The sequence below is a fragment of the Pelodiscus sinensis genome, chromosome 19 (genome assembly GCF_052426305.1).
Source record: "Pelodiscus sinensis isolate ZL-2025 chromosome 19, ASM5242630v1, whole genome shotgun sequence".
Classification (NCBI taxonomy): domain Eukaryota; kingdom Metazoa; phylum Chordata; order Testudines; family Trionychidae; genus Pelodiscus; species Pelodiscus sinensis.
In genome coordinates this window covers 16,497,906-16,523,747 of record NC_143070.1, presented here as the reverse complement: position 1 = coordinate 16,523,747, position 25,842 = coordinate 16,497,906, and the positions used below count along the sequence as shown (strand labels likewise).

General features: G+C 56.7%; 1 pseudogene across 1 annotated transcript in view; it reads left to right on the top strand.

Moving 5' to 3' along the window:
* The first annotated feature begins 300 nt into the window (after positions 1-300).
* The window catches only part of LOC142823245 (zinc finger protein RFP-like), a 53,697-nt pseudogene continuing 28,155 nt past the window's right edge, over positions 301-25,842 (top strand). The window contains exons 1-6 of the transcript XR_016347284.1: positions 301-757; positions 1,875-1,970; positions 2,552-2,782; positions 3,193-3,215; positions 7,337-7,452; positions 11,399-11,441. The product of XR_016347284.1 is annotated as a zinc finger protein RFP-like (transcript). The remainder of the gene's footprint in view (positions 758-1,874; positions 1,971-2,551; positions 2,783-3,192; positions 3,216-7,336; positions 7,453-11,398; positions 11,442-25,842) is intronic.

Below are 25,842 nucleotides of genomic sequence, written 5' to 3'. Positions count from 1 at the left end.
AGGGGAGCCTGCCTCAGACTCATTCTGAGGCTTCCCTGCAGTGTAGATGCTCGTATTTCGGAATGTATCTTCCAGAACAGCTTATCCTGAAATACAGGGCAATGTAGATGCACCCTGAGCGCCCAGGCCCAAGTTTGGGGCCTGGCAGATCTTTTGGAGGAGTCACTGTCAGTCTGGACTCATCACACTTCATGCAAAGGCTCCATAGAGTCTGAAAAAGGAAAGAGCAGGAAAACACGCCCAGAAAGGCAGAACTGATTGATACAAAGTGCAACCCGCCCATTTCCCAGAGGACGAAAGTGAAACTAAACTCTCTGGATTCCCTTGCAAGAAGCCATGGCTGCTGCGAATCCAGCAAAGACACTCCAGGATGAAATGACCTGTCCTCTCTGCCTGGAGTATTTCAATGATCCGGTGTTTCTCGACTGTGATCACAGCTACTGCCGAGCCTGCATCACCCAGTGCTGGGCAGGGGGGGCTCACTGCAGACGTCTCCTGCCCCCAGTGCAGACGGACCTTTCCCCAGGGGAACCTCAGGCCGAACAGGCAGCTGAGGAGTATTGTGGACGCAGCCAGAGCACTCAGGTTGCTGGCAGGGAAGGAACCAGCCCCAGAGAGACTGTGTGAGAAACACCAGGAGCCTCTCAAGCTCTTCTGCAGGGAGGATGGAATCCCCATCTGTGTGGTGTGCGACAGATCCAAGGGGCACCGAGGTCACACCGTGATTCCTGCCAAAGAAGCTGCGGAAGAATTCCAGGTAGGGAAATGCCGATTGCGATTCCTGCCCTCATGGGACTGAGGGGAGCACTGGGGAGCAGCTCCTGCCCTGGGAATCTAGCCGATAGGATCAGGGGTGGGACTGCAGGCAGCAGGGACGGCCTGGTGATAGGGCACCGCAGCAGGGACATTGCCTCCCAAGTGCCCCTCGTGGCATGGGGTAGTCCTGCCTCAGTTTCCCAAAAAAGACCCACAGTGGCATTTTGTGTGGCCAGTAACAGCCCTGCTCTCCCAGCCGGGACTCTCAGGACTTTGAGTCTGGAGTTTGCTCTTATCATCCTGAAGAAGATCCAGGGTCTCCTCTGCCTGCTCCAGGGGCCTCCTCCCTCTGGCTTTCCCTGGGCCTGTTTGACATATCTCAAGCTGGGTTAGATCCCAGGATCCCTCACCCTGCCCTTCATTGTCCCTTCCTGGGGAGAAGAATTGACTGTGTCTCAGGCAGGGCTGACAACCAATATTCTTTCTAATATTTTCCATCCATGTGTGGAATAAATTTTGTTCTCTGCACCAATGCATGTGTGTCTGAGCAGCACTCGTAGAAACACCTGCTGCCAGCTGTGGGTGACTGGGTGCTCTGCTAATCAGCTGGGCTGCACTGGAATCTCTCCTGGGTGCTGCCCAAGCGCCCGGCTTACAGGGACCCTGCTGAGAGCTCCTCCCTTGAAAGGGCCAGCCAGCCTGTGCCCAGTCTCCTCCCACCCACCTCTCCTGAGCCACAGGGACCTATGATTATGTGACCCCAGCTCCCTACGGTAACAAGGTCCGACAATTTCAAACACTCTGAAAACACTCCCAGTGTCTGTTACTGTGACTCTGTGTCTCTGAACCCATAAACCTGCCGGGCTCTGCAGCCGTGAGGACAGTGTGTGGTTGTGGTGGGCCAGCTCCCCTCCCTCTAGTCCCTCTAGTTTTGAAACTAACTCCCCTCCCTCTAGTTTTGAAACTAACAAAAACAGAAACAAAACTAAAAACCTAAACATCTTTGCTGGCAGGACATTACAGAAATGGGTTGAACCAAAAACGATCTATTTTATAAATGATTAGCAAACTCACATTTGATTTTTGTTTAGTCACATGAAATGTTTCTGCGTCTCCAGGAAAGGCTCCAGGCCCATCTGAAGACTCTGAGAGTCAAGAGACAAAAGCTGCTGGGACTGAAAGTGAGCAGGGAGAAGACCAGCCAGGAATACCTGGTAGGTTCCCGGCATTATGACCCTGCCTTTCTAGTGAGCCAGAGGGAGCTGATCCCGAATCAGACCTAAGGAGCAGCCAGGACAATCTAGTGACCAGATTATTGTTTCCCTTGGTCAGCCGAGGAATGAGCACCCAGAAATCACAATTCATTGTTTTAGCAGGATCCCTCCTTAGAGTTGGGCCCTAAACCAGCCACTTCCACCCTCTGTGAATTTGTGGACTTCTTTAGAAGTGTCAAAGGGAGGTTCCCCTTTGAAAATTGATTGTCTGTGTGAACAGCTGAATTCTATCCAGTGCTTGTTAGTCCAAGTCTTTTACTGACATAGTCCATGGCCCCAAAGGCACAAAGACCACAAGTCGGAAACCACTGTCACACCCACTGTAAACTGAAGCTTCTAGGAATAGCCAACTTAGCCTGTAACAGGATACACTTAAAAAACAAAAAATAGGCTGGTAGCACTTTAAAGAGTAACACAACGGCTCTGTCTACACTGGCATGATTTTCCGGAAATGCTTTCAACGGAAAAGTTTTCCATTAAAAGCATTTTCGGAAAAGAGCGTCTGGTTCTTCTTCTTCCAGAAACAGACACAAGCTGAGCGGCAGAAGATTGTGGCCGAGTTTCAGCAGCTGCGGCAGTTTGTGGAGGAACAAGAGCGACTCCTGCTGGCCCAGCTGCAGAAGCTGGACGAGATGATAGCAAAGGAAGGGACTGACACTGTCACCAAACTCTCGGAGCAGATTTCCCGTCTCAGCGAGCGGATCCAGGAGCTGGAGGGGACGTGTCAGAAGCCAGCGAGTGAATTCCTGCAGGTGAGACTGAGGGGAAACAGCCCAGCTCCCACCACAGAGACAGGACAGCCCCTAACACAGGGGTTCTAAAACTTGTGATACCGCAACCCCCCTCTCAGCTGTTTGCGATCCCCCGGAGGGTCAAGATCCACAGTTTGAGAAACGCTGCCCTGACAGGTGGGCACAGGAGTCAGAGGTCACAGGGCAGCTCCGTGTGCGCCCTCCTGGCATGGGAATTGTTGTTTTGTGCAGACCCACAGGCACAGAGAGACTAGCGATGGCAAAGCCCCATTCGCTCAGGGGTCCATGGCCCTGGGGCCAGGCAAAGTCTAGTTCCCCCTCACTCGCCAAATCCCTCCCTTGGAATTCACAGTGTGTGTCAGGTGAGACTGAAACTCTCTCTCTCTCTCTCTCTCTTTCTCTCTCTCCAGGACATCAGAAGCTCCCTGAGCAGGTAGGTCGCTCTCACCCCCTCACACCTCACAGTGCGGGGGGGAAACACTTGGCAGTGAAGTTGTCCCTGCCTCTCCCCAGGGCTCCACAGCAGAACGTGCGGGAAGGTCACATTTGGGATTTAAATCTCTGACCCATTTAACCCTGAGGCCCTCGTCCTTTTAGAGACGACTCTGCAGTTACCCATGGAAAGGCGCAGACTGGCCTGTGGTACATTCTACCCATGTCACCGCCCTGGGGACTGGCTGCCCCAGGACTGAGGGCTGGGACATGGGCCTGTCCCTGCTGGGCGCTGGGCACCATTCAGCACAGGGCAGCAGAGATCCAAGGTCTTTCCTGCCCGAGGGCTGTTTGGAGACCTTTGTGTGTTGTGCTTAAAAGAAGTACTCGGGATCTTTTTCAGGGGGATAAGGCACCACACCACATTTACTGAACATACATAGATCAATCAACACTTTATCATATGCATATGATATATCACACTCACACACTCACACACACAGACACAACCGCACTCCATCTTGTTGTTACCAATAGTTGCTCCCCCTAACTGCACTAGCCAGGTGAGTTAGATGGGGGAGGGGTGGAGCCAGGCTTCTGCCTATCCGGATCAATGCTCCTACGTTGACAAGACGAAAATCCGGGGTCCCCCTGCAAGATGCCTCCTATTTATCCCGCTCATGGATCCAGTTAGTCATCACCTCACCTTTATAATACTTCTAAGAAAGTTCTTCCAAGGGCAGGCACTTGCTGCTGGACTCCCAAGGAGTCTGTATGTCCAGTCTTCTTAATGAGCTCACTGCACAGGTATTGTCTTGGGTCTGGCTCCCAGCAACTGCTGCTGGAGGTGCTCCCCTTTCATTCTCCATTCACACCTCATTCATTTCAACAGGGCAATCAAGGAAAGGGGAGAGTTCAAATGACATTTTTTTCTTTACCTTATACAAAGTTTCTTAATACCAGGGATTCTATAAGAAGGCCTACAAGATCTATATATATAAAGGAAAGTTTCTCTTAATACAAAGTTATATGAGAAATGTTACAGAGATTCTATAAGAACACTTAAAGATATGTCTAAAAGGATAAGATCTTAATACAAAGTTATATGAGAATGATAATATTACAGGGATTTATCCACATGGGTGGGATGAGCTGGGGAGAGGGGAGCTGGTCTGTCAATCTAGTTCAGTGGTCATCAATCTTTTGAAGCATGAGATTACTTTTTTAATTTAAGTGCCATCCAAGATCTACCTCAAACCCAAATAAATTTGCCCCATCTCCTTTATACCCCTTCTCCAAGACCCCACCCTTGCTCACTCCATTCTCCCTCCCTCTCTCCCCCATCCTCTCTCCCTTTCACCAGGCTGGGGCAGAGGGTTGGGGGGCAGGCTCTGGTCTTGGATTAAGGGATTTGGAGTGTGAGAGGGGCTCTGAGCTGAGCTTGGGGCAGACGGTTGGGATGTAGGCGGGGGGTCTAGGTGCAAGCTCTGGGAAGGTGTTTGGATGCAGGGGTGCTTGGGGCGGGAGTCTGGGATGCAAGAGGGGTTCATGACTGGGGTAGGGTTTCAGGATGTGGGCTCCAACTGGGCACTACTCACCTCAGGAGGCTGCTGGGGGGTGGTGCAGTGAGGCTAGGGCAGGCTCCATGTCCTGGCCCTGCACCACTCCCCACAGCAGCCAGCAAACTCCATCCCAAGTACTGTTGTGCCCCCTCTCTGCTCTGTGGAGATAGGATACAGGATGAGAGAGCAGGTATCTTGACATCAGCACTCCCTCTTCTCCCTGCCCTGCCCTGCCCAGAAAGCAGGAGGCTTCTAGGGGTGGGGAAGGCAGCTCCAAGGCAAAGATAAGGAGACGCAAGGCAGGGGGGGAGGGGCAGCTAAAATGCCAGCGCTTGACAGCCTCTTGGCCAAACCAGTCAGGATCACCTGTCAGAGGCTCCAAGATCCACTGCTTGGTGACCACTGGTCTAGTTCTTCGTGGGCAGATTCCTACAGCCCTTCCCCTGGGAACCTCCCGTCCCTCAGTGCCTGGAGGCCCAGGAGGGAGTTGGCTGTGGAGACTCAAATACCCACTAACCAGAACTTAAGAACTGAGTCACTCAAGGCAGGATCACAGCGGGTCCCAACCTGTGGACCACAGACCCCTGTAGGGTTGTCAGGTGTCGGGTATTGGCCCAGACAGTCCAGTTGCAGCCTCTGTCCGGTAAAATGTCTGGTATTTTCTATTTCTCTCGGTTGGAAGGCCGCTTGGGACATTTCCCCCTATGTCAGGTGGGGATGTGGAGAGCAGGGAGCCTGGGGATTTAAAGGTGCAGTGACTTTTTTTGTGCGCTTTTTTTTCTTAACCAAATTTTTTCCTGCCATGTGAGGGGGAGGTGTTTTTTGTGAAAGTGTCTGGCAACCCTAGACTCTTGATGGTCCGTGAAGGTACTGCAGGGGATCTGTGGAAAGTCCAAAAGTAAGGTTTGAACCCATGGCGGTGGACATTGAAATTCTGAGGGAGATTAGAGAGGCTACCAAAATAGAGAACTCTGTAATAATGGGGGATTTTAATTATCCCCATATTGACTGGATACATGTCACCTCAGGAAGAGAAGCAGAGAAAATTTCTCAATGGCTTAAATGACTGCTTCTTGGAGCACCTGGTACAGGAACCCACAAGGGGAGAGGCAATTCTCGATTTAGTCCTTAGTAGAGCGCAGGATCAGGTCCAGGAGATAACCATTACAGGACCGCTTGGGAATAGTGACCATAATATAATAACATTTAACATTCCTGTGGTGGGAAGAACACCTCAGCAGTCCAGAACTCTGGCATTTAATTGCAAAAAGGGGAATTACACAAAATTGAGGAGGTTAGTTAAACAGAAATTAAAAGGCACAGTGACTAAAGGCAAATCCCTGCAAGCTGCATGGAAACTTTTTAAAGACACCATAATAGAGGCCCAACTTAAAGGTATACCCCAAATTAGAAAACATAGCAAGAGACCTAAAAAAGAGTCACCGTGGCTTAACCACCATGTAAAAGAAGCAGTGAGGGACAAAAAGGCATCTTTTAAGAAGTGGAAGTCCAATCCTAGTGCGATAAATAGAAAGGAACATAAACACTGTCAAACCAAGTGTAAAAATGTAATAAGAAAAGGAAAAAAAGATTTTGAGGAACAGCTAGCCAAAAATTCAAAAAGAAATAACAAAATGTTTTTAAAGTACATTAGAAGCAGGAAGCTTGCTAAAAAACCTGTGGGTCCCCTAGACGATCGAGATATAAAAGAAGCAATCAAGGACGATAAAGCCATTGCGGAGAAGCTAAATGATTTCTTTGCATCAGTCTTCACAGCTGAGGACGCTAAGGAGATTCCCAAATCTGCACCGTCCTTTATGGGTGATGAATCTGAGGAACGGTTCCATATTGAAGTGTCATTAGAGGTGGTTTTGGAACAAATAGAAAAACTTAATGTTAACAAATCTCCGGGACCGGATGGCATTCATCCAAGGGTTCTAAAAGAACTCAAATAGGATATTGCTGAACTATTATCTGTGATTTGTAACCTATCCTTTAAATCGGCTTCCGTACCTAATGACTGGAAGGTAGCTAACATGACACCAATATTTAAAAAGGGCTCTAGACAAATTCTTTTATTAAAACTAATAAAAGAAAGTTCTTCTTCACACAGCATGTAGCCAAACTGTGGAACTCCTTGCCAGAGGAGGCTGTGAAGGCTAGGACTATAACAGAGTTTAAAGAGAAGCTAGATAATTTCATGGAGGTTAGGCCCATAAAAGGCTATTAGCCACGGGATAGAAATGGTGTCCCTGGCCTCTGTTTGTCAGAGGCTGGAGAAGGATGGCAGGAGACTAATCACTTGATCATTGTCTTCGGTCCACTCTCTCTCTGTGGCGCCTGGTGCTGGCCACTGTCGGCAGACAAGCTACTGGGCTAGATGGACCTTTGGTCTGATCCAGTACGGCCGTTCTTATGTTCTTTTTCTTTTCCTTTTCTTTGTTTCTCCCCCAGGGAGGGGAGGGGGTCCGTGAAATTTTCATGGATTGAAAAGAGGTCCATATGCTTGAAAAGGCTGGGAACCACTGCATTGCCACCATGGGATGTTGCTTCTCCCCAGGTGTGAGAAGGGACAGGCCCAGCAGCCAGAGGAGATGGCTCCTGAACTGGAGAAGCGAGTCCATGGTTACTCCCGGAAAGTTATTGCGCTGTCGGAGACGCTGAGGGAGTTCAAAGGTACCTTGGGGGGATGGAGGAGGGGAAAGTGGGACCCTGGAAGGAGAATGGCGCAGGTCAATTGGTTCATAATTAGATGATGCTCCCATATAATTGCAGGGTGCATGACACTGCCTTGGGTTCCAAGACACTCAGGCTGATTAATTCAAACCCTTGTTTGTTCAGAAGCAGCCTTTGCAATTTCATTGAGTGTGAGAGTGAGAAACGCCAGAGAGAGAGAAACACGCCCAGTTCCCTTCTCCTGGGGCATAGGCGAGTCATGGTGCATTTCTCCTGTGATAGCAGGATGACCCCTGACAGTATCTGACCTGTTAGAACCATCCAGATTATACCCGGATGAGTTCTGTTCCAATCTCCTTTGTGTTGGGGACAGTCAGTACCTTGTGTGACTTGTACACGGCTCACACAGGAACTTTCAATTGCTGGAGGGTTTTTGCTGCCCAAGCAATTTTCAAGTTACTCTCTTTTCTGATGTGCACGAATCACTTCTCCACAGGGGGGTTCTGGACGTCGCTCCCTGGCCTAGGCAGGTCACTCTGGGTGTCTATGCAAACACCTTATGTGAGCAACACATCTGGGTCCTGCAGAGCAACTCAGGAACACGGCACTTTAAGAGCAAGGTCACTGTAGAAAACTTTTCCCTTATGGCAAGCACACGGCTCACCAGGCCCAAGCAGAGCCAATCAGCATCAATGCTGGGGGGCAATAATTCTTGGTGGGGGCCACTACAAGATTTTGGAAAGTGGCCAAGGCCCACACTTTGCTATGGTGGGGGTGCAGGGTTTAGGGTGGTGTTGCATACAGAAGGCCACACAGGGTAAGGGACTGGGCTGCAGGAGATGGTGTGGGGTCTGAGAGGGAGTTTGCGGTGGTGACCTGGGTCGCAGATTGGGGTGTAGGATCAGGGAGGGGGTCTGGATGCAGGTGAGGATTCTGGCCTGGGGGAGAAGTGTAGGAGGGGGGTACAGGTTCGGGGAGGGAGCTGTGACCTGGGAGAAGGGGAAAAGGATGGTGCAGACTGCAGAGGGTGTGGGTGGTGACCTCGGGCAGGGGAATGGGAGGAGGTGTGGATGTAGGAGAGGATTCTGGCCTGGGGGAGGGGTGCAGGAAGGGCTACAGGGTCTGGGAGGGAGTTATCACCTGGGACAGAGGGTACAGAGTGGGGGTGCAGGAGAGGCTGGGGTGCCAAAGGCAGCTCTGCAGCACCCCCAAGGCAGGCTGAGCTCCCTGCCTGCTGCAGCCCCAGATCACATTAAACTGCAGACTGCTCCCTCCATGTGGCTCTAAGGCTTGTGCTACCCCCACACCCAGGCCAATCTCTCAGTTCCTATTGGCCGGTTGTTTCCAGCCAATCGGAGCTGAGGGTTGGGCTGGGGGTGGGGAGATCACATGAAGCCCCCCCCCCCCACTGCAGAGCCCAGAGCCGCAGGGACTGAGCTTTAAACCACGGCAGCTGCGTGTGCCTGAGAGTCCCGGGATTGGGGTCCCCAGGCCTGATTTGGGGGCTTGGTGGGCCAGATCTGGCCCCTGGGCCGTATATTGTCCAGCATAAATACCCAGGTTCAGTCTCCAATCGTGTAGAGAGCAACGACCCTGGTCCCAGTTCTCAGCACTTCCCCTACTAGCCAAGCCGAGGGAGAGAAGGAGACTCATGGATGGTCACAACCTTCTGGCCCAAATTCAGCAAAATCCCTTCGTTTTGGCCCCTGCGTCTCTCCCAGCCAGAGGGCTGCAGGGCGGGTGTCCCAGGGCCGGGACAGAGTGGCCCGGCGAGATACCGGGAATTTCCCCGTTGGCCGAAGGGCCGAATGGCGGCTGCTGAAGGAGGAGGGGGAAACCCGGCAAGCGGCTCCTGGAAGCAGCTGCCGGAGTTGTGGCTCTGCACGGCCCTTTCTCCCCCATCCCCTCCCCACTCCAGAGGTATGGTGAAGGAGGGGCGGCGGGACAGTTACCTCTGCCCCCTAGTGCCGTGCTAAGGGGTGGGCCCCGGGCTGGGGTGAGTCCAGGAGCTGCCCTCTGGCTACATGCTGCTGCGGCTGAGCCAGTTCTCTTCAAACTGCAGCTGAAGCAGCCAGCTGGGTGGGAGGAGCAGTAGTTTTCAATCAAGGCTGCCCCCCCCACCCTGATCTCCCCCAGCCAGCCCCGCTGTCCCCGACCCTTCCCGTCCCCTCCAGCTCTGCTTTCTTCCAGGTGCCCATCCCCCAATCTCCCCCGGCCAACCCCACTGCCCCTGAGCCCCCTCCGCCAGCTCTGCTTCCCGCCGGCTGCCCCCCCCCCGATCTTTCCCAGCCAGCCCCGCTGCACCCGAAGCCCCCCTCCCACCAACTCTGCTTCCCCCCCCTTCCTCCCAGCCAGCCCTGCTCCCCTCCTGGATGGTCCCTTCCCCCCACCCCCATCAAGTGTGTCCAGTATTTTTTTAGACTACCTGGTAACCCTAATCAAGGGGCCAAAGTGCCAAAAGCTGCTTTGATGCCAAAGTCTCTGCAGGGCCTGGGCCTAGGGAACGACAAATGGCGGGAATTGAACAAGGCCTGAGTGTGTCTGTGACGTGACAACCCGGCTCTGGGCTCCCCGTGCAAACCTGAATCTCCCCCTCTCCTCCCCCAGACACTCTGCCGGATGCACTGGAGGGACCCCTCAGCCTGTATAGACCAGGTGAGCCACAAACTGCCCCTCCCCCAGCTTTCACCGGCACAGGGGCCTCCTCCTGCCCCCAGACGCCTCCTCCTGAGCCAGCCCAGAGTCCCAGCCCAGAGTCCAACCCCCCAGCCCAGAGCCCTTTATCTCCAGGGCTCCCCCAGAGCTCTCAGCCCCTCCAGCACCTGAACTCCCTGCCTCAGCTTGTACTCCCCCCCCCCCGTATCCAAAACCCTCAGCCCCCCCCAGCCTGGACCCCCCAGCTTGGAGACCTCCTACATCCAAAACTCCTCTCGGCCTTGGGCTCCCCTTGTTCTCTGGCGCGGGAGAGGTGGGGGGGGTCCAAGTGGGGAGTTTCCCTTCCCCCCAGTGACTGAGGGGCGGTGCCCAGCATGGACTCTGGGGCACTCGGGGACGTTGCTCTTTCTCCTGCCCCCGGCAGAGGACCCAAGAGTCCATGGGAGGGTCCCTGCTCTGCTGGGGGAAGGGATGGATCAGACCCCAGAGCACCAGGGCCTGGGGCACAGACAGGGGCAGTCCTGGGCCCATGGCAGGCAGCTGGGGAGCTGCTGAGAGCAGAGCTCTGGTCCTGTTCCCCTTTTCCTCTCCCCCCGCGTGAGCTCAGCTTCTCTCTCCCTCCGCCCAGCCCCCGCTGGGACCCCCTCAGCTCCCTGGGGCCCCTCTTCCTTCTGTCAGCCCTGAGTCAGCCTCCTGCCATGGCTGGGACAGAGACACCCCCGTTCCCTCCGCACGGCGCCTGGGCACCCCCAGTGCAGGACTCGCCTTGTTCAGCCTCTTCCCGCCCCGCCCAGCTGGGGCCGGTCCCTGCCCCTCCCTGCTGGCTCTGCGGGGTCTGGGCGCTGGGCCGGAGGCTGAGCAGCCTGGTGGGGGGCAGGTCGGAGCTCGGCCCAGAGCCCCAGTGCGGCGGGAAAGGAGCCGAGCCCAGACGTGCCATGCGGGGGAGACATGTCACGGGGGGAATCACAAACCCTGCCCAGAGGCAGCTGGGACCCAGGGACATTTCAATGGGGAGGGGCCCAGCCGAGGGCAGGGCCTGGATCCAGCCAGCCCTGACCAGGCAGTTTCCATCTGGGGTCCCCGGCCCAGAGACGCTTGTCCCCGGCCCAGTGCGAGGGGGGCAGATTCCCAGTGTCAGGGCCCCTCTGATCCCTTCTCTCTGCCACGGCCCCTCCCTGCCGGGGAGTGAGCTGCCCCTTGGGCTGGGCCGAGACCTCAGGGCTGCTCCCCACTCAGAGCCGGGCGCCCCTGGAGGCAGGAGAGTCCCTGAGTCACTGCCCAGCTGGGGCAGATTCTGTCCCTGACGCCATTGACCCCCCCCAGGGCCGAGCTCTGCCCCTCACGCTCTGATTCTCCCCCAGCCAACGTGACTCTGGATCCAGACACGGCGCATCCCCAGCTCGTCCTGTCGGAGGATGGGAAACGTGTGAGCCTGGGAAACACACGGCAGCCACGGCCCGACATCCGGGAGAGATTCGACAGTGTGTCCTGTGTACTCGGCCGTGAGGGCTTCACCTCGGGGAGACATTACTGGGAGGTGGAGGTGGGGGATGGGCAATACTGGGCTGTGGGGGTAGCCAGAGAGTCTGTGAAGAGGAAGGGAGAGATCATTCCACCCCCCAAGGAAGGGATCTGGTCTCTGGGGGTGGCCAGACAGTCTGTGAGCAGAAAGGGAGGGATCAGCCTGAGCCCCAGAGAAGGGATCTGGGCTGTGGGGTGGTGGGGGGATCAGTTCCGGGCTCTCACTGACCCTGCAACCCCCCTGCCCCTGAGCCCCCCCAGCAGGATCCGGGTTTGTCTGGACTGTGACTGGGGGCTGGTGACATTTATCGATGCTGCTGCCAAGGCCCCGATCTTCACTTTCCCGCCGGGCTCCCTCCCTGGGCAGAGCATCCGACCCTGGATCTGGGTGGGGTGGGGCACAAACACCGAGCTCCGACTGTCTTCCTGAGAGCAGCCCCTCTGGCCTCACACACCCCAGTCTGTGTGACCCTGGAGGACTCCTCTGTACCCAGCCCCGGCTCCTCACCTCTATGGTTCCTGAAACCTCCTCCCCTTCTCTCCCTGCAGCTCCGCTTAAGGGAGGTGGAAGGACAGAGGAGCAGACAGGCCCTGAAGGGCAGAGCTGGAGGCTGGATAGAGACAGAACTAGCAACCTTGCTGGGGACAGGCAGACTTCAGATCAGGTCACACAAATCATCCACCCCCATGGCTCTGCCCCTCACTAGTCCCCTCTCCCCTCCCCCACCTTTGGGCTCTGGGGGCCAGCTGGGCTCAGGAAAGCAGCCAACCCCGGCTCCTGAAGCTGCTGCCTGCTGGGAACGTTGCTCTCCCCTGCAGAGCTGGAGACAAGGAGCGAGCTCCAGGCAGGGGCTGGGCTATTGCAACGCTGAACGGCGCTGCCTGGAATTGTAGCTGCCCAGAAAATCCCTGGCACGACGCTGCGAGCCCCCAGCCTAAGTGACGGGGGATGGGAGTGTCTGGGACAAGCCAGCAGGCCCGGCAGGGAGCTGCCTGAGCTAGTCTATGGGGGGCGCTCACCAGGGAATATCAGAGCAGCCAGACTGGGTCAGACCAAAGACCCGTCCAGCCCCGTGTCCTGTCGGCCCACAGTGGCCAGTGCCAGGTGCCCCAGAGGGAGGGAACAGAACAGGGACCATCCAGTGACCCCTCCCCGTCACCCATTCCCAGCCCCCCACACACAGAGGCAGGGACCCCTCCCTGCCCAGCCCCTGTGTAACTTTTGTGTCGGGAACTGAGAGTGAATCATTCGCTTTAATAAAATGTTTCCATCTGCTCCTGTCTGGTTGCTCTCTGGTGTGTTCCCCCCTCTAGGAAATGGATTGTTGCCGCAAAGGGGGATTTCTTGCGCAAGAAATCGCTATGGCTAAACTGGCCATCAGCGCTTTCTTGCGCAAGAGGGCGTCCACATCTCTTGTGCAAAAGCACATGCCAGTGTAGACGCGCTCTTGTGGAAGACTTTTTGGGCAAGAACTCTTCCGCAAAACAGTTCTTGCGCAAGAAGCTGCCAGTGTAGACATAGCCTGAGGGACACAGGAGTCAGAGTAAGAAGTCCTACAGCTTGGCAATATTTTGAAACCATTTTGAAATAACTACATGCTGTGTAGAGATGGACTAACTTATTTCAAAATAAAGTTGCAGTGTAGACACAGGGGCTGTGTCTACACTGGGCCACTTATTCCGGAAAATCAGCCGCTTTTCCGGAATAAGCTGCGAGCTGTCTACACTGGCCCCTTGAATTTCCGGAAAAGCAACGACTCTCTACTGTACAAAATCAGCCGCTATTCCGGAAAAACTATTCTGCTCCCGCTCGGGCATAAGTCCTTATTCCAGAACACTGTTCCGGAAAAGGGCCAGTGTAGACAGCCCAGTAGTCTTTTCCGGAAAAAAGCCCCGATCGCGAAAATGGCGATCGGGGCTCTTTTCCGGAAAAGTGCGTCTACATTGGCCACGGACGCTTTTCCAGGCAGTGCATAGCCAGCACGGCTCTCCCATTGACCTGGGGGAAGGGCGCGGGTGAGTCACTCTGCTAGGGGCTGTGGGCGGGAAGGAGAGGCAGAGGACAGGTGGGATGGAGTAAAGCAGTCCCTTGCCTCCTCCTTCTGACTGCTCCATCCCAGCACTGGGCCATGGGAACGAGGACCCCGGTGAGCCAAAGGATTCGGAGCAGCGGGGTGTCCTCCAGCCCTGAGCTGAGTCCAGCCTCTCAGGTCCAGCTCAACCACTCCCATGGCTCGCCCAGGTACCAAACCCAGGTCAATGGAACCCTCCCCCCCCACAAGTTCTCACATTCCTCTGTCCGCAGGCCCCAAAACCTGCCTCTCTGCAGCTGCTCCCCTGGCAAAGGCTGCAGGTCTGGTTTCTGCCTCTGGGCCAGGGCTGCAGAGGGAGGGGCCACAGCCAGGGCCAGCTCTAGGTTTTTTGCCACCCCAAGCAAAATATTTTTGGCCACCCCCTTCCCCTGCCCTTGGCCCGCTGCTGCAGGAGAGGCCCTGAGGAGGAAAGTGCCCCTTGCACCTGGCGGCTCTTTGACTCCCATCCCCCTCCGGCCAAACCCAGCCTAGTCCTGTCCCCCCTCCACACACCCCGACCCCCCCCCACTGAACCCAGTTTCCACCTTCTCTCCCCTCCCAGCCAAACCCGATCCTACACCTCCCCCAACTGACTCTGTCTCTTTCTCCGCCAAAGCCCCGTGTCCCCTCCCCGCAGCAGGTGCGGGAACGTGGGAGCGCCCCGTGGCGCGTATCATTCTTCCCAGGGGCCGGGTGAGGCAGCAAGAGCACCCGCCCCCCTGCAGGCCCCGGCTCCGCCCCGTCCCTTGCCCTGGGGCCACAGGCAGGCCTGCGGGGCGGTGAGGTTGGCCAGGATCCGCCCCTGGACATGGGCCGCTCCAAGCAGGTGCTCGATTTGCTGGTGCCTAGAGCCGGTGCGACCACAGAAAGTGAAGCCCTCCGTTTTTGCGACCATTGCGGTTTCTGTCATGCATACGTGAAATTCGTTGCTACTGCTCAGGACTTGCTACCTGGGTCAGAGGTTGCAAAATCCAAGGGATGGGGTGTAAGTCTGGGTACGTCTACACTACAGCGCTAATTCGAACTAACGCGTCTAGAACTAAAAACTAGTTCGAATTAGCATTTTGCTAATTCGAACTAGCAAGTCCACATTGAGTGGACCCTGAACAGGGCTTAAGGATGGCCGGAAGCAGTGCCGGCAGGACATCAGAGGAGGACTTAGAGCGTGGAGCTGCTGTCTCAGGCTAGCTGAGAGCTGCACTTAAAGGGTCCCGACCCCCACCCTGGACAGACAGTTCTCAGGGGTGCCCCGCTTGCAAAGCAGTCCTGGCTTGGAGTGCCCGGAGTACCCACACTGGGAACATCACACCACTCGGCCATCAGCCTGGCTGCACTTGCCGCAGGCTGCCATCTGGGGAGAGGGGGCAATCGGGGGGCTGCAGGAGAGCTTCCACCCCCAGAAGCCCACAGAGCCAGCCCAGTCCTCCCCATCGGGGGCTCGTACCCCATTCCTCCCTCACCTCCTTCCACTTACCCTTCCCTAGCTCCCCTTCTTATTGATGTACAAAATAAAGATAACGTTTCTTCCAACATTGACTCTGTCTTTATTGAACAAAACTGGGGGAGACTGGGAAAAGGAGGTGGGAGAGGGGAAGAGAAAGGCTGGGAGAGGGGAGGGCAACTAACATGATCCGGGGTTGGGAACAGGTCCCAGATGAAGAGAGGCTACAGAGACTGGGACTGTTCAGCTTAGAAAAGAGGAGATGGAGCGGGGACAGGATAGAGGTCTCTAAAAGCAGGGGTTGGGTGGAGAGGGTGCATTCAGAAAAGTTCTTCCTGAGTTCCCCTAAAGAAGGACTAGAGGACACCAAAGGAAAGGAATGGGTAGCAGGCTTGAAACTAGTAAGAGAAAGTTGTTGTTCTTCCCAAAGCAAATAGTTAACCTGTGGAACTCCTTGCTGCAGGAGGCTGTGAAGGCTACAACTAGAACAGAGTTGAAAGGGAAGTGAGATCAAGTCATGGAGGTTGGGTCCATGGAGTAGTCTTAGCCAGGGGGTAGGAGTGGTGTCCCTGCCCAAAGTTTGTGGAAGGCTGGAGAGGGATGGCACGAGACAAATGGCTTGGTCACTGTCTTCAGTCCATCCCCTCCGGGGTCCCTAGGGTTGGCCGCTGTCGGCAGACAGGCTACTGGGCTAGATGGACCTTTGGTCTGACCCAGGACGGCCATTGTAAGCTCAGGGCTCAGGGTCAGGGGTCTCAGTGGACCCCCTTGATTTTCATGCACACCTGCTCCTGGGTGGCCAGGCTAGTAGCTCTCCTGCCCTAGACGGCCACTTTCCTGTGCCTAGTGCAGAGATCATGGACGAGGTCCACGATGTCTGCACTAGCCCAGGAAGGTGCCCGCCTCTCGCGGTCCAGGGCAAGCTCCCGGGAGCCGCCAGCCTGGTCCCGGGAAGAGGGGGTGGGCTGGGGGACATCGGGTGGGTGGCTCTGTGCTGTGCCAGGTGCAGGGTCTGCTGGCTGGGTGCTGGCAGGCTTGCACCTGGCACGGGCTCCGCAGCCAGCCCGTGCCCCTTTAAGGGGTCCGGGGCCGGGAGGGGGGCAGACGAGTTTCCCTGGTGTTGGCCAGAGTGGCCTCTAGGGAAACCTGGGGAGGGCTAGCCTCCCACTAGTTCGAATTAAGGGGCTACACACCCCTTAATTCGAACTAGTAAGTTCGAACTAGGCTTAATCCTCGTAAAATGAGGTTTTCCTAGTTTGAGCTAAGCGCTCCGCTAGTTCAATTCAAATTCGAACTAGTGGAGCACTAGTGTAGCGGCTATGAATGTTAGTTCGAACTAACATCCGTTAGTTCGAACTAACATTGTAGTGTAGACATACCCTTAGGCTACGTCTACACTGGCCCCTTTTCCGGAAGGGGCATGTAAATTTCACCAGTCGTCGTAGGGAAATCCGCGGGGGATTTAAATATCCCCCGCGGCATTTAAATAAAAATGTCCGCCGCTTTTTTCCGGCTTTTAAAAAAGCCGGAAAAGAGCGTCTACACTGGCCCCGATCCTCCGGAAAAAGTGCCCTTTTCCGGAGGGTCTTATTCCTACTTCAAAGCCGGAAAAAAGCGGCGGACATTTTTATTTAAATCCCCCGCGGATTTCCCTACGACGACTGGTGAAATTTACATGCCCCTTCCGGAAAAGGGGCCAGTGTAGACGTAGCCTTAGTGTTTCTGTCCTTACACCGGCAGTGGGTAAAAACATCAAGGGGAATTGCCTCTTCTTGTTCCTTCCCTCTCCCATTTTTTTCCTTCTCCCCCCGCCTCTATTTATTTTGGTCTTGGACATCCAACTCCAGTCACCTGAAGCAGCGGGCTGTGCCCACCAAAGCTCACAATCCCATCTACATGTGTTGTGAGTCTATAAAATGCTACCAGATCATTTGTTGTTGTTTAAGTGTATCCTGTACAGCACTGGTCTCCAACCTTTTTACACCCAAGATCACTTTTTAAATCTCAGAACAGGCGAAGATCTACCGCCCCGCACCTTCCTTGAAGCCCCTCCCCTTCCTTGAAGCCCCGCCCCTTCCTTGAAGCCCCGACCTCGCTATTCTCCTCCTGTCCATCACTTGCTATCCCCAGCCCTTACTTACACACTGATAAACAGTTTATTTTTAAATTATGCAATACATACAATTAAAATCACGTTTATAGTTATGAAATAAATGGTCTGTTTTTTATTCATGCTATTTAAATCTAAAATGAAGCTTTTATAATTATACATTTTGTGGGGACAGAGTATTGCGGCTGGGGGCAGGGGAGAGGGAACAGGGTGCTGGGAGGGCAGAGGACAGGATTCTGCAGCAGGGGACAGAGTGCCAGTGGGGACAGAGTTTGGGGAGTGGGGATGGGAATGGGGACAGAGTTCTGTAGCTGGGGACAGGGCAGTGGGGACAGAGTTTGGGGAGTGGGGACGGGAATGGGGACAGAGTTCTGTAGCTGGGGACAGGGCAGTGGGGACAGAGTTCGGAGAGTGGGGACCCCAGCATTCTGTAGTTGAGGACAGGGGAGTGGGGACAGGGGCATGGGATGCCAGTGGAGGCAGAGAGTCCCCTGCATCTCCCTCCTCCCAGTATTCCCCCCCCCTGCCGGGAAACCAGCGCTTGCCTACCCCGGGGCCGACCCCCGCAGGGAAGCCCTGCACGCGCGCCTGCCCCGGGGCCAACCCCCCGTGCAGGAAAGTCTTGCGCGCACCTGCCCCGGGCCAACCTCCCCCCCCGGTGCAGGAAAGCCCCATGCGTGCGCGCCTGCCCCGGAACCAACCCCCCCGTGCAGGAAAGCCTTGCGCGTGCCTGCCCAGGGGGCTGACCCCCCCACCCACGCAGGGAAGCCCGGCGCGCGCACCTGCCCCGGGGCCAACCCCCGTGCAGGAAAGTCTCGTGCGTGCGCCTACCCAGGGGGCCGACCCCCCCCCCCCGCACAGGGAAGCCCCGCACGCGCTTGTCCCAGCGCCACCCCGCCCCGCGGCGGGAAGCCCCGGGGTCAACCGCCCCCTCCCCGCCAGAAGCCGACACTACCTCCGTCTTCTCTGGAGGTAAGTAGTAGGGCTTCTGGGGGGGTGGGAGGGAAATGGGGGTGGGGCTGACAGGACACCTTGCGAGCGACTGGTCCAGGCCTCGAGATCGACCAGTAGCTCGCGAGCGACCAGTTGGTGACCACGGCTGTACAGACTAACTGAGCTGTCCCCTGAAGCTGCTCTAGATAGTTAAGACCAAAACAGACTGCAGAGCACTTCAAAAATATCTCACCAAACTAAGTGACTGGGCCACAAAATGTCAAATGAAATGGAATGTGGATAAATGTAAAGTAATGCACATTGGAAAAAACAATCCCAACTGTACAATAGGATGGGGACTATTTAGCTACAACTACTCAAGAGAGATCTTGGAGTCATCGTGGATAGTTCTCTGAAAACAAACGCTCTGTGTGCAGCGGCAGTGAAAAAAGCAAATAATGTTAGGAGGAGTTCTTGAACAAATAGACTCACAGACAGGCAGACAGGCAGACATGCAAACTCTCTAAAATATACAGTGGATTTCTATTTTGTGAAGTAAGTTACAAACTTCTGGAAATCCAGCAGTAGGGGAAGCATCTTTCTCTGTCGTCCCTGCTACTTAACTCTCCATTTGTGGCATGGAATCATTTTGCCTCTGACATGTAGGAAGATGTATAACGCAGCAGTTCCTAATGACGCTAGTGTGGAACCAACATATACTGGGGAGATGTATAGTGGGGATGCCCTCTGCGGGGAAGCCTCAAAAATAGTCTGAGGCAGGCTCCATTACTGAGGCCATGCTACCTGGACATAGAGCCCCGGGAAGCCCTGGGGAGTAATTAGTTTGAATGACTCTGGGGGGTTTTAACACAAGCCCTTACTGGCAGGGCGTTCTCACGTCCTTGGCAGGCCTCCACCTTCTGTACCTGCGGTGCCAATGCAGGAACAGCCTGGGCAGTGCGTAGCCGGCACGGCTCTCCCATTGGCCGTTGGGAAGGGCGCGGGTGAGTCACTCTGCTAGGGGCTGTGGGCGGGAGGGAGAGGCAGAGGACAGGTGGGATGGAGTAAAGCAGTCCCCTGCCTCCTCCTTCTGACTGCTCCATCCCAGCACAGGGCCATAGGAACAGGAACCCGGTGAGCCAAAGGATTCGGGGGGGGGAGGGGTGTCCTCCAGCCCGGAGTTGAGTCCAGTCTCTCAGGTACAGCTCAGTCACTCCCATGGCTCGCCCAGGTACCAAACCCACGTAAATGACCCCCCCACCCCCACCGCCACCCCAAGTGTTCACATTCCTCTGTCCGCAGGCCCCCGAACCCCCGAAACCTTCCTCTCTGCAGCTGCTCCCCTGGCCAAGGCTGGTTTCTGCCTCTGGGCCAGGCTGCGGAGGGAGGGGCTGCAGCTGTTTCTGCAGAGCCGGAGAGGAGGGAGACCCTGGAGAGTGGGTGGGAAACGCAGCCCAGCCCCCCCCCAACCCTCCAGTAAAGCCCCTCTCGGCAGCCCTGCTCACGGGGACAGAGCAGTGTCACAGGAGCACTGGAGGTGAGATGGCCCCAAACCCCCCCGCAGCATGGACTGGAGTGAGGGGGCTTTGCCTGCCCCGGGGGAAGGGGCCTCGTGCTGCAGGGTGGAGCCGCCGGGCTGGGTAAATCCCAGGCTGCTCGCAGAGGGGACACGGGGAGGCCAGTGGCACTGGAACCGGGGGAGGGTCGGACAGGCTGGGCCTGGTCACTTTGGCTCCCACCCCCTCCCCTTCCAGACCCGAGCGGCCGTGCGAGGTGTCTGCACACGGGCTGGTTTGCAAGTGCCGTGTCTGTAGGTTTGTGCCCCCTTTGCACTGGGAGCTGTGGGGCTGCGGGTGTCTCTGAATGTCGTCCTGGCGCTGTGCAGCAGGGTCACACCTCACACAGAGCGGCATCAGCCCGGCCTCCCCGCTCGGGGCTCCAGCCAGGGACATGGGCTGTGCCACTGCCCCAGGGACAGACCAGGGACGGCACCGCTGGGCCAGCGAGCCAGGGGGCCTGTCGGTGACCTGGTTTGGGACACAGGAAGTACCAGCCTCTGGCACAGAATGGAAAAGGCCCCGGCAGCCCCTCGGCTTGGTCCTCGCTCCTGCACCTCCCTCGGGAGCAACCTGGCTACAAACCAGCCTGTGAGGGGGCAATGGAGGATGGGGGGGATTTAGGCTCCTGTGGGGGAGGGGACCGGAACGGGGGCAATGGGCCACCCAGGCCCAGCACTGGCAGGGGAGCCTTTCCCGTGTTTGGGGACCAGCAGCCTCCAGAGCCCTGCCCAAGCCGGCCACTGTCTGACGGGTGCACGGCCACGGGCACAACGTCTGGTGTCCCCTTTGGGCCCCGCTCCCAGGGATAGTCGGCAGCCATGAGGGCTGGGTCAGTGTCTGGGCTTCCCCTGCTGCTGGGCCCCAGGACAGGCCTCCCTCCCCAGCCACGGCAGGGCTGGTCCTGGACTGGGTTGGGGCAGGGCAGGGGAGACACCACAGGTGTGAGCAGACCGACCATGGCTGGGTTCACACCAGGTAGGGGGGTCTGCCTGGGCAGGTCTGGGCCTAGGGGTTCGGGCCATGGAAGATTCCAGATACAGCAGGATTGGGACCAGGGGTGAGGGAAGTGGCATGTCCAGGCACCCCCAGGTCCAGGTGTATTGGCTGCAGCTGGGTTCGGGCTGGGAGCCCCCAAGCCCTTCCTCCCTTCTCTCGCTCTGCCCAGCCAGGGGAGGGAAGAGACGCTCCCCTTGGAGCCAGAGTCCAGCCAGCCCCCGAGGGTCACTAGCTGAGCACCCGCTACAGCCCTCGCTCTGCCGGCCGGGCTATGGAGGGGCCTGCGGGGGCTGCCACTGAGCAGACAGCTCAGGTTTAATCCTCAAGCACCAGCACAAACCCTGCAGCCAGGCCCCACTCGCCACCACACAAACTCAAAGGGGAGGGGGGACGAGACAGGAGGCCCCATCTCGCACATCCTGGCTCTTTACTTCTGTCACAGGGTGTGGGGGAGTCACCGGCCTGCACCCCCATCCACAGCCGGACATGACTTTCAATTGCAAGTCGAACTGAAGGTTTATTTGAAACAAAAAACTGGACTATGTAGCACTTTAAAGACTAACAAAATGGTTTAATAGGTGATGAGCTTTCGTGGGCCAGACCCACTTCCTCAGATCAAATAGTGGAAGAAAATTGTCACAACCATATATACCAAAGGATACAATTTAAAAAAATGAACACATATGAAAAGGACAAATCACATTTCAGAACAGAAAGGGCATGGGTGGGGGGGGGGGAGGTAAATGTCTGTGAGCTAATGATATTAGAGGTGATAATTGGGGAAGCTATCTTTGTAATGGGTATGGTAATTATAGTCTTTATTCAAACTTAAGTGTAAAGTGTTGAATTTGAGCATGAATGACAGTTCAGAGGATTCTCTTTCAAGTGCAGTCTTAAAAGGCCTTTGAAGCAGGATGCATGTGATCAAGTCGTTGAGACAGTGTCCTTTCTGGTTGAAATGGCAAGAAACTGTTCTTTCTTTGTGATCCTGTCTAATGTCTGTTTTGTGGGCATTGATCCTTTGGCGAAGTGTCTGAGACGTTTGTCCAATGTACATAGCAGACGGACACTTTCGGCACACGATAGCATAGATTATATTTCTGGATGCGCAGGAATATGTGTTCTGGATCTTATAACTCACTTGGTTAGGTCCAATAATGGTATCAGCAGAGTGACAAAGCTGGCAATGGGGTTTGTTGCAAGGGAAGGTACCAGGGTTGGTATTAGTGTGGTATGTCCTGTGGTGGTTGGTAAGAATCATCTTGACTTTAGGTGGTTGTCTATAGGAGACTATGGGTCTGTCTCCCAGAGCCTCTCGGAGTTTAGTATCCTTTCCAGGATAGGCTGTAGTTTATAGATAATGTGTTGGACAGGTTTAAGTTGGGGGCTGTAGGTGATGACAAGTGGTGTTCTATTGCTGGTTTTTTTGGGTCTGTCTGAAGTTGATGGTTTCTAGGTATTTGTCTGGCTCTTTCAATTTGCTTTTTTATTTCTCCGGGTGGGTAGTTGAGATTTATAAATTTCTCCCTGCCCGCTCCTCTTGGGAATGTCGGGGGAGATTTCGCTGGGGGTCAAGGAATCGAGAATTCTCTAGCTCCGCACGACCATGGCCCCCGACCCCACTTACCATCCACATTCTCCTGAGCGCTGGGTGCTGCAGGGAGTGTCTGACCCCCCGGATCAGCTCTGGTTCAGGGCGGGAGGACTCCAGCCAGGTGTGGCTCCCCCTCAGCCTGTGGCTCCACAGCAGGCAGCAGTGACCCTGTCGCCCATTGCAGCCTGGCCCTGTGAGCTGGGCCCAATGTGGGAGAGTGCAGGGGGAGTCCCTCAGCAGCCATGGAGAGAAGCCAGGCGGGAGGGCAAATTGACCCTGAGTCTCGTACACCCTGTACCACCGGGTCTGGCGGGGGGAGGGAGTGGGGGGGGGGCTCTGTGTGTGGGGCACAGACTGGCAGTCAGGGACATAGGATAGGTGCTGGAACGATGGGCTCTCTAAGGCACAGACTGGCAGTTAGTCAGGGATGTGGGGCAGTGGCTGGCAGAGGGGCTGTGTGTGTGGGGCACAGACTGGCAGTTTTTCAGGTACATGGGGAGGCTGATGACTGATAATATGAGACTAGCTGGTCTCGTGGGGGTGTCTGGGTGGGGAAGTTTTTAGGCTGCGGGAGACGGGGGTGGGGTTTGGACGGGGGGCTCAGGCAGTGCTGGGCTGTGTGTGCACTGATGACACAGGATGCAGAGTTAACAGGTAGAAAATCTTCACCCCTGGCCTGTGTTTCAGGGGCAGCTGGACCAGCTGACGTGGTTTCTGGTGCTTCCTTTGAGCATCCCCCCGGGAGCAGGTCGGGGCTGTTGTGTTCACTAGTCTGATGATGATGATGGAGGAAATGTTGCCGTTCAGCTGAGTGTGAGCAAAAGCAACACACACGCCCAGGAGAAACCACGTCCTAGTTCCAGTGCCCAGTGCACCCCTCACATCCCTCTTCTAGCCTCTAGGCCTGGTGCTCCTGGGAACCTCTCCTGGGACCCCCCTCTCTGCCCCTGTGCAGAGTCCTAGAATCACTGGGCTGGAGGGGCCCTGAGGAGTCAGCTCGTCCTGTTCCTGCTCAGAGCAGGGCCCAGCCCAACTCACTCACCCCAGCCAGGCCTGTGTCAGGTCTGGCCTTAAAATCCTCTCAGGACAGAGATTCCCCCCCTTCCCCAGGCCTCCCGCTCCAGCGTTTCACCAGCCTCAGTGAAATCGTTTCCCCTAATACCCACCCCAGAGCTCCCCAGCTGCAACTCGAGACAGTCACTCCTTGGGATCCCCTCTCTGGCCATGGACAGACCCTCTTAGGCCTCTGCCTGGCCTGCATCCTCTGCCTCACACACCCCCAGCACAACCGGCTGTGAGCCCCAGGCCGGACCTTCCTCCTCAGCCCTCGCTCTGGTCACACAACAAATGGCCTGGTAGCACTTTACAGACCAATAAAACATGGAGCTGGGATCATGAGCTTTGGCGGGCTCAGCCCCCTGCTTCAGATGACCGGGGGCTGGGGGGCATCAACCCTGCCCTGAGAATCAGCCCCCCCGTCCTGCTGGGCCTGCCCCCCGAGGGAGCGGAGTAGAAAAGCCTCTGGAGCCGCTCAGGCCGGGCCGACAGCAGGAGGAGGAGGATGCGCAGGGAGCTCCGGGCCCAGGGGAGCCGAGGGGGCAGGAGCCTCCAGCAGCAGCCGTGGCCAGGGAGGCCCTCGGACGGGACGGGCCCACAGGCCGCGTGAGGGGAGAGACGCCAGGGCTGCTAGGAAGGGGCCCAGGGCGGGGATTGTTCCTGGGGGCTCAGCGTGTGGCGGTCGGAGTCCCTGCTCCTCGGCCAGCAGGGCCCAGGGCTTGGGCCCAGGGACACGGGGGCTCAGGCGACGGGGCGGGAATGGGAGCGTTTGTGCTGCCAGCTCCCATCGGCGGCCCTTGGACTGACATGGGTGGGAGGAATTGGACCGGCTGCCCCGCGCTCCGCAGAGGGAAACGGGGGCTCCCCAGTGCTGAGCTGCTCCAGACAATTCTTTCCCCGCCGTGTGGCTGGGGGCTCCGGCCAGAACACGCCTGCTCCGACTGACCCCGTGTTGGGGGGGGGGGGGGAAGGGCTTGTCAAGGGGTCAGATGGGCAGAGCCCGTGGGGGTTGGGTGGATGCGGCTGCCCCCCTCTGCAGAGACCAAGTCGTGCAATGGGGGATTCTCCATCCCTTGCCATTGCTGAGCCGTGACGTGAGGGCCTCAGTAACAGCCAGGGCGAGTGGGGCTGGGACCGGAGGGGTGGGGAAGGTTCTGGGGCCTGCAAGGTGCAGGAGCTCAGATCAGATGAGCATGATGATTCCTTTGGCCCTTCAAATCTGAGCCCATGAGACCGGCCTCTGGGCTGCTCTGGGACTCCTGACCCCACCTCTGACCCACAGCCCCTGCTCTGCCTGCTAGTCATGACTGCTCCAGCCAGGAGTCTGGAAGGGCTTTTCCTGGGGAGAGACTGTTGTCATGGCAACAGAAACTCCCCTTCTGTGCCTGTGGGCTGCATGCACCGCTCTGTCCCCACAGGCCCTGGGGTGTAGCCTCCCCCTCAGCTGTCACAAGAAAAGTTTTTCAAGTCCTCTGGTTTGCAGAGAATGGCTGAGACCAACCCGAGCATGTGCTTAAGGGCAAGAAAGCAAAGCTCGTACAATCAATGATCGGGTTATTTCTCTTCAATCTCTTTATTTTAAACCAGTCTCACATTCTTTTACTAGCCTCCTGAGGTGGGTGAAGACTTTGGCGTTGAAGGAGCATCTCTCGGACACCACGAATCACTTCTCCTCTTCCCGGCAATGCAGGAGAAGGCAGCAGGGACTCCAGAGTCAGCGGGAGGCTGGATACATCTGGGCTGGCCCCAGTGGCCGGCAGACACAGAGTTTTGGGCCTGGCTGAGCAGCAGGTTTCTTTTCACACCCGTCGGTTCCCAGGAGTCTCTGGCCACTCCCTGCCATGAGTGCTGCCGTGTGAGCCCTGCCGTGGCCCTGGGCGTTCCTGGCCAGGCCCTCCCTTTGCTCCTCCACTCTCCATCCAGGCAGATCTCTGCGTTGGGGAAACCTCCCCTGAGAACCTGCCGCCTCCTCCGTGGAAGTGGTGGGAAAGGAGCTGCCGGGAACTCCTGGCCGTGGTGGCCCTCGGGGTCGTAGAGGAATCCCCTAGTGCAGCGTTTCTCCCCCTGGGGGTCCCTGCCCAGAAGGGGGCGGCAAGGCGAGGGCAGGAGGGTCGCTCACGGGGGCACCGGACGTTTGGGCTTTCCCAGCCGTGGCCTCGTGTTCAGTCCCCAGGTCCCCATCCCGGCGGAGTTTGGAAATAAGAAGAAATGTCCCTGATCTCTCCTGGCCTCCCCAGCTGGGCGGCTAGAGGGGCAGCTGCTCTCTGCCCCCAACCTGGCCAGCAGCGGCGCAGACGGAAGGGTGGCAACGGCATCGCTGCCTCCACTTCTCCTGCGCTGCTGCTGCTGCTGGCACTGACCCCACAGCTGGGATCCCGCTCGCTCTGGCCACCCAGCTTGGAAGGGAGCGATGCCCCCAGCAGGGGGCAGAGGGAAGGACGCAATGGCAGCCA